Genomic DNA, 8069 nt, shown 5'->3' on the forward strand with positions numbered 1-8069 from the left:
TAGTCAATATGGCTTTATGCATGGGAAATCACGTCTCACAAACTTGATTGAGTTTTTTTGAAGAAGTAACAAAGAGGATTGATGAGGGCAGAGCAGTAGATGTGATCTATATGGACTTCAGTAAAGGGTTCGACGAGGTTCCCCATGGGAGACTGATTAGCAAGGTTAGATCTCATGGAATACAGGGAGAACTAGCCATTTGGATACAGAACTGGCTCAAAGGTAGAAGACAGAGGGTTGTGATGGAGGGTTATTTTTCAGACTGAAGGCCTGTGACCAATGGAGTGCCACAAGGATCGGTGCTGGGCCCTCTACCTTTTGTCATTTACATTAATGATTTGGATGCGAGCATAAGAGGTATAGTTAGTAAGTTTGCAGATGACACCAAAATTGGAGGTGTAGTGGACTGTGAAGAGGGTTACCTCAGATTACAACAGGATCTTGACCAGATGGGCCAATGGGCTGAGAAGTGGCAGATGGAGTTTAATTCAGATAAATGCGAGGTGCTGCATTTTGGGAAAGCAAATCATAGCAGGACTTATACACTTAAGGTCTGAGGGAGTGTTGCTGAACAAAGAGACCTTGGAGTGCAGGTTCATAGCTCCTTGAAAGTGGAGTCACAGGTAGATAGGATAGTGAAGAAGGCGTTTGGTATGCTTTTCTTTATTGGTCAGAGTATTAAGTACAGGAGTTGGGAGGTCATGTTGCAGCTGTACAGGACATTGGTTAGGCCACTGTTGGAATATTGCGTGCAATTCTGATTTCCTTCCCATCGGAAAGATGTTGTGAAACTTGAAAGGGTTCAGAAAAGATTTACAAGGATGTTGCCAGGGTTGGAGGATTTAAACTTCAGGGAGAGGCTGAACAGGTTGGGGCTGTTTTCCCTGGAGCGTCGAAGGCTGAGGGGTGACCTTATAGAGGTTTACAAAATTATGAGGGGCATGGATAGGATAAATAGACAAAGTCTTTTCCCTGGGGTCGGGGAGTCCAGAACTAGAGGGCATAGGTTTAGGGTGAGGGGGAAAGATACAAAAGAGACCTAAGGGGCAACTTTTTCACACAGAGGGTGGTACGTGTATGGAATGAGCTTCCAGAGGATATGGTGGAGGCTGGTACAATTGCAACATTTAAGAGGCATTTGGTTGGGTATATAAATAGGAAGGGTTTGGAGGGATATGGGTCGGGTGCTGGCAGGTGAGACTAGATTGGGTTGGGATATCTAGTCGGCCTGGACGGGTTGGACTGAATGGTCTGTTTGCATGCTGTACATCTCTATGACTCTATGTCAAGAAACTTTTGGGGGGAAATTCATGTCATCCCTTGTGAAAACCCAACTCTTAAGTTTTGTGAACATTTCTTTCGACACATATGAAAGGGTTAGTACTTCATTTGGATCATTGAACAGATTCCGACAGATTACAAATTTCAGCTTCGGGATCTGTATCTGAATCCACGATAAATAAATACATTAAACATAGTTCGGTAAACCTTTGAGAGTAAGTCAACAAGGCAGCTATTGAGTCCATAATTACCTATATCTCATTTTGTAGCAGCAAATACCAGCCAAAGTAGCTGATTCCGTTTCCACTTGACATTACAAAATGAATACACTGAAATGAATTAATCAAAAAGGCACCTGCCATTCTGATTTTGAAAGTCAACAATTGCGAAGTTGATTTTGCTTTATCCAGACCTAAAAATGCCATTGAGAATTAAGATGAGAAAACCAAAAGACAATGTTCCCACCAGGTCAGTCAGCCTCATTGTGTTCTAATTTCAGCTGTAACATGTCTTATGTAATCTACTTTATAATGGACAACATAAGAATCATAGAATCCCTACAGTGCGGAAGCAGGCCATTCAGCCCATCAAGTCTACACCAACTCTCTGGAGAGCATCTCATCGAGACCTACCCAACTACCTTATCCCTGTAACCCTGCATTTCCCATGGCTAATCCACCTAACCTGCACATCTTTGGACTGCGGGAGGAAACCTGATCACCTGGAGGAAATAGATGCAGACAAGAGGAGAACGTGCAATCTCCACAAGGACAGTTGCCCGACAACTCCTCCTCCCTGCCTACATCAAGTACAAGATTCTCAGAATGTAAAGTATTAGCGTGGAATCAGTCTCCAGCAGTAGCATGAACCTGGTAAACCAACAGCCACATTTTCACCGTCCCCAGTCTCCTTTCCACGGAAATGCACAGAACGATGATCAAACTCTTTTTAGTGATTCATTACTGATTGTCTCTTTCATTTGGTTTGAAATTAAACATCTTGGCAACACTTTCAAAGCCAATGGAAAATAAAGTAACAGCGTATGTATGTAATCATTTGCATCGTTTGCAATGAATCCATTCTTCACTTGACAGCCAACCAATCTTACCTCCTTAAATCCAGCTGCAAACTTTGCAACTTTCCTCTCTCCCCACCTTCAGCACTTCTCCCGGTCTTTATACACTTTAGTTAGTGACCCAAATTTGTGCAGATATTTATGCCAATCTTTTACTCTAATCTCTTCAGTTCATTCTGTCCTTTAAACTGACATCTTGTTCTCTACATTCAAACTGCATCTTACTCCTAACCATTCAACTCCATTTGGTTCTCATGCTTGCTGATATCAGCAATTGTTCAAAAGCTGAACAACTTGAGGTGCTTGAAATATGAACTTAAGCCAGAAAAGGGTTGATAGGCTGGGCAGGTCTAGCAGCATCAGTGGAGAGAGAAACATTTTTTTTAAGTATATTTTTTATTGAAAAATAGATTTTTTAATATTACAAAACAGTACAATTCAAAACAATATAATGAAAGAACACCAAAACAATTGTTTAGAAACCCAAACTGCCTTCATGTACCAATGTATAAATAGATATAAAAATATATTTAATAAACCCCAATTAACTACTTAACTAAATAAATAAATAATAACAACAAACTAATAAATTATAATAATACAGCTCAACAAAACAAAACACTCACTCTCGAATATGGAGAGCATTAATTTTCACATACGTTCGCAGTTCCCTGTCTCTGGATATTGGACTCAAAGCACAATCATTGCAGCTAATATAAAAGTTTTTATCAGTGAGGCAGACAAATCTGTGTCCAGGTATTCCAAAAAGGACCACCATGTCGGGTGAGAGGGGAAAAATATAAAAGAGACCTAAGGGGCAACGTTTTCATGCAGAGGGTGGTGCGTGTGTGGAATGAGCTGCCAGAGGAAATGGTGGAGACTAGTACAATTGCAACATTTAAAAGGCACCTGGATGGGTATATAAATAGGAAGAGTTTGGTGGGATATGGGTCAGGTGCTGGCAAGTAGGATTAGATTGGGTTGGGATATCTGGTCGGCATGGACGGGTTGGACCAAAGAGTCTGGTTCTGTGCTGTACATCTCTATGACTCTATGACTCTATGTCTTATAGAAATTCTTAGTTTTGTGGTGTACCTGTAAGAAAATCCAAAGGGATATGCTCCATAAAAATCTTAAGCCAATCCAACAGGCCCAGGGGATTTTCGGACAACTAAGCTAACAGGATATCTTTTCTTGCACAGAAAGTGAGAATGTTGAAATGTTTTTTTCTGATGTGCATCTACAGGGAACACACTGGGCAGGCCAAGAAGAAGAGAGCTCGGGTCCTTCTCCACCCTTACACCCAAAATCCCCCCCATTGCACCTGCCACAGTGCTCCAGTATGTTTGAAGCCTGCCAGAGACCAGAGACATTGGGTAAGAGTGCCCGTACTAACTTTGCACTTGGGACATGTTGAAGATACCCCTGGGTTTAAACTTTGACAAACGATCCAGAGCCAAGTGGACCCTGTGGCGAATCTTCAACTGTAAAGCATGAGTCCTATTGCAAATTGATACCTTTCTTGCGTTTTCCCAAATATCTGCTCATGCCTCTGAGGACACCTCAACGCCTAGCTCTCTTCCACACCCTGCAGAGTCGATCGAACTCATGAAGGGCTGCCCCACCCCAAGTGATGATATAAAGGGCTGACAGAAAGTGTACTCAGCACTGAGCACCCTGCTCTCTTTTGGATTTGTAGGGATCAGTCAAAAGTGTCGTCTTTTTTTGAATAAAGTCCCAAACTTGAAAAAGATGAAAGATAGCTCATTTTTCTGTGCTAGCTGATCAAAGGACATCATTGTGTCTCCCTCAAATAAATCGCCCATGCAAGATACACCCCTAGCTGCCCAACGCTTGAATCCTGAATCTGTCATTCCCCACTGAAAACCCAGCATACCCACTCTAAGCGTAAGAGAAGATGTTTTGCCGATATTGCCTTCCCTCTGCCGAATTGCCCTCCATACTTTAACAGTATTGATAACTATTGGGTTATGGCAATATTCCATAACTGTCCTCATTTTGTCCAAAAACAGCAAACAGGAAGGGGGCACTTTGCTTGAGAGGTTTCGATATCGAATCATACTGAAAACTGGTGCCCACAAGCCCAGTAACTCATGTAAGATAAAAGCGAGCTTAATTGATAGTTTTTAATGTCTGGGAGATCCACTCCACCCAATCTGTGAGGCAATTGCAGTTTAGCTAATTTAATAAGGGGCTGCTTAAGATGCCAAATAAAAAGAGCTGAATCAGCCATTCAGTCTCCTGAATGTTTGTTTATTGAAAATCAGGCAGAGCCTCCGTATAGGGTATAACAAATGGGGGAGAATATTTATCTTAATAAGAGCTATCTGACCTAACCATGAGACCAGAAGCACCTTCCATCTTTTGAAGGTCTTGTTTGATTTTGTCAAGTAATTGAACAAAATTAACTTTAAACAACCAATCAAGAACTAGAGTAATGAATATACCAAAATACACACAAACCCCCGTGTGACCACTTAAAGAGGAATCAACCTTCGCCCTCAAGACCCAGCACCTTCATAAGACCACCCTCAGCCACAGCATCTAATTTTACAAAATTAATCTTGTACCCGGAAAAGGTGCCAAACGAGCTGATGCATTGTATCGGGTGAGGCACCGAAACTGCTGGATTTGACAAAAAAAATGAGGACGTCGTCAGCGTACAATGAAATCTGATGTAATTTTGACCCCACTTTTGGAGCTGATATATTAGGATCCCCACGAATGGCCTCCGCAAATGGTTCAATCACCAACATAAAAAGCAATGGTGAAAGAGGACAGCCCTGCCGGCTGCTCCTAACAACGTTAAAATTGCTTGATCGTACCCCACTGGTGATGACCGCAGCGAGAGGGTCACTGTAGAGAACCTTCACCCATTTTATAATGATTTCACCCAAGCCAAACCACTCCAGAGTATAGAAAAGGTACGGCCACTCAACTTGGTCAAATGCCTTCTCTGCATATAGAGAAATCACCAATCCCTGTATTAACTGCTATTGGCACGCTTGAATTACATTAAGCAGCCTCCTAACATTATTGGAGAATCTGCAGCTCTTTATGAAGCCTGTCTGGTCCTCTTTATCAATAGAAGGTAACGCAGCCTTAACGCAAGAGTCTTAGAGAGGATTTTAAAGTCCACATTTCAGAGTGAAATGGTCCTGTATGAAGCACAGTCCTCAGGGACCTTCCCTTTTTTAAGAATAAACGAAATATTGGTCTCTCTTAGAGATGGCAGGAGACAGTCATGGCTGTACATTAAACATGTTGAGCATCGGGCCTAACAATATGCTTATAAATTCCTTATAAGTTTCACTGGGTGGTCCATCAGGACCGGGAGCCTTTCCATTCTGAAGCTACTTCACAGCCTCCTGTACCTCTTGTTCTAATAAGCGGGCATTCAGAAAGGCCTCTTGTTTGGGATGGTCACGCCAAGGAGCTCCAGGTCTTTGAAAAAGGACTCCATCTTGGCCCGCCCCTCCTCAAACTGGTATAATTCAGAGTAAAAGCTCTGGAATGACACATCAATCTTTTTGGAGTCACATGTTAGGCTCCCAGACCTTTCCCTAATCGATGTAATGGCATGAGGGGCATTCCTTTTCCTGGCGAGATACGCTAGGTACTTGCCCGCTTTGTCACCATGCTCATATAACCTTTGTTTTGCAAAAGTAAGCTCCTTCTTTGCCGTCTACGTGAGCACAGAATTCAATGCAGACCGCAGCACCGTAATCCTTTGTAGCTTGACCATCAAGGGCCTGTCAGAGTAAGTCTTCTCGGCTGCCTTCAACCGTGCCTCGAGGAGACATTGCTGCTCACCCTTCTGCTGCTTCCTACTGGCAGAGTAGGAAATAACTAACCCCCGGCGTTGGCTTTGGCAGTTTCCCAAAGGGCGGATGGGCTACTAACCGAGCCTGAGTTAATATCAAGGTACGCCCTTAATTCCTTAGAGATGTGCTCCACAAAATTATTATCCTCAAGGGTAAAGGGATACATTCGCCAGTGCCTCGGGCCCACTGTAACGTCCTTAATCTAAACCAACAATACACTGGAGTGTGATCGGAGATGGTAATATTACCAATCGTTCAAGATGCCACCAAGTCCAGGATTGCCACGGGGTCAGGAAAAAAAACCAGTCCTGATGTGACATCTGTGTGGATTTGGAAAAAAATGTAAAATCCATGCCTGTAGGATGGAGATGCCTCCAGACACGGATCCACTAATCGTTTAGTTTGTACAGAAGTTATCGGGGTAGGGAGAGGCTTTGGGCAAGCTGTCTGGTGTGGGATCCATGAGACAGTTAAAATCCTCCCCCCCCCCACTATAATGATGTGCTGGGGTGTGAGACTGATCAGTTTAGAGAATGCATCTACCAGAATTTTGAGGGGATGGGCCGGAGGGCAATAAACATTTAAAACACCATATTCTTCCCTGTTTATCAGGGCTTTGAGAATTACAAACCTCCCAAGTGTCTTTTATACACTCCAGTAACTTAAATAGGAGATTCCTCCTAACCAATATAGCCACTCCCCTACATCTGGTATTAAAAGATGAAAAGTAAACCCAATCGAGGTCATTCTGCTGTAGTTTCAAATGCTCTCTGTCAACCAAGTGTACCTCCTGTAATAAAGCAATATCCACCTTTTCCTTTCTAAGACTCAAGAGTACCAGGTACACCATTTAATCAAGACATTAGCCATTACCTTCTGCAGTAACATTTAAATTCCAGAGAGGAGGAACTCGGATTACTAATCACCGAGCCTTAGTTTCACAAGATCAAGCAAACATAAACACTACAAAACTAAAACCACTACAGTTAACAAACCCACAAAGCTATCAAAGAAACATACTTAATGGGCTGCAATTTCACTCCTTTATAGGGTCAAGTGTGGAGGAGGCAGGCTGAAAACTCCATGTCATTGTTTGGCCTTACAATGCTGCGTCCAGGCCATTCTGGGTTAACAGCTGAAGGGTTACCCTCTGGAAATGACAGCTAGCTATTAAAGATGGCTCATTAAAGATTTGCTAAGCTTTATCCATAAGACCCTAAGACATAAGAGTGGGCGTAAGGACATTCAGTCCATCGAGTCCACTCCACCATTTAATCATGGCTGATGGGCATTTCAACTCCACTTACCCGCACTCTCCCCATATCCCTTAATTCCTTGCGAGATCAAGAATTTATCAATCTCTGCCTTGAAGACATTTAATGTCCTGGCCTCCATTGCGCTCCATGGCAATGAATTCCACAGGCCCACCACTCTCTGGCGGAAGAAATGTCTCCTCATTTCTGTTTTAAATTGAACCCCCTCTAATTCTAAGGCTGTGCCCACGGATCCTAGTATCCCAGCCTGACTGAAACAAATTCCCAGCCTCCACCCTTTCTAAGCCATGCATTATCTTGTAAGTTTCTATTCGATCTCCCCTCAACCTTCTAAACTCTAACGAATACAATCCCAGGATCCTCAGCCATCCATCGTATGTTAGGCCTACCATTCCAGGGATCATCCTTGTGAATCTCCGCTGGACACACTCCAGTGCCAGTATGTCCTTCCTGAGGTTTGGGGCCCAAAACTGGACATAGTATTCTAAATGGGGCCTAACTAGAGCTTTATAAAGTCTCAGAACAAATAGCTGCTTTTATATTCCAACCGTCTTGCGATAAATGACAACACTACATTAGCTTTCTTAATCACGG

The sequence above is a fragment of the Chiloscyllium punctatum genome, chromosome 15 (assembly GCF_047496795.1).
Source record: "Chiloscyllium punctatum isolate Juve2018m chromosome 15, sChiPun1.3, whole genome shotgun sequence".
NCBI classification, from domain to species: Eukaryota; Metazoa; Chordata; class Chondrichthyes; order Orectolobiformes; family Hemiscylliidae; genus Chiloscyllium; species Chiloscyllium punctatum.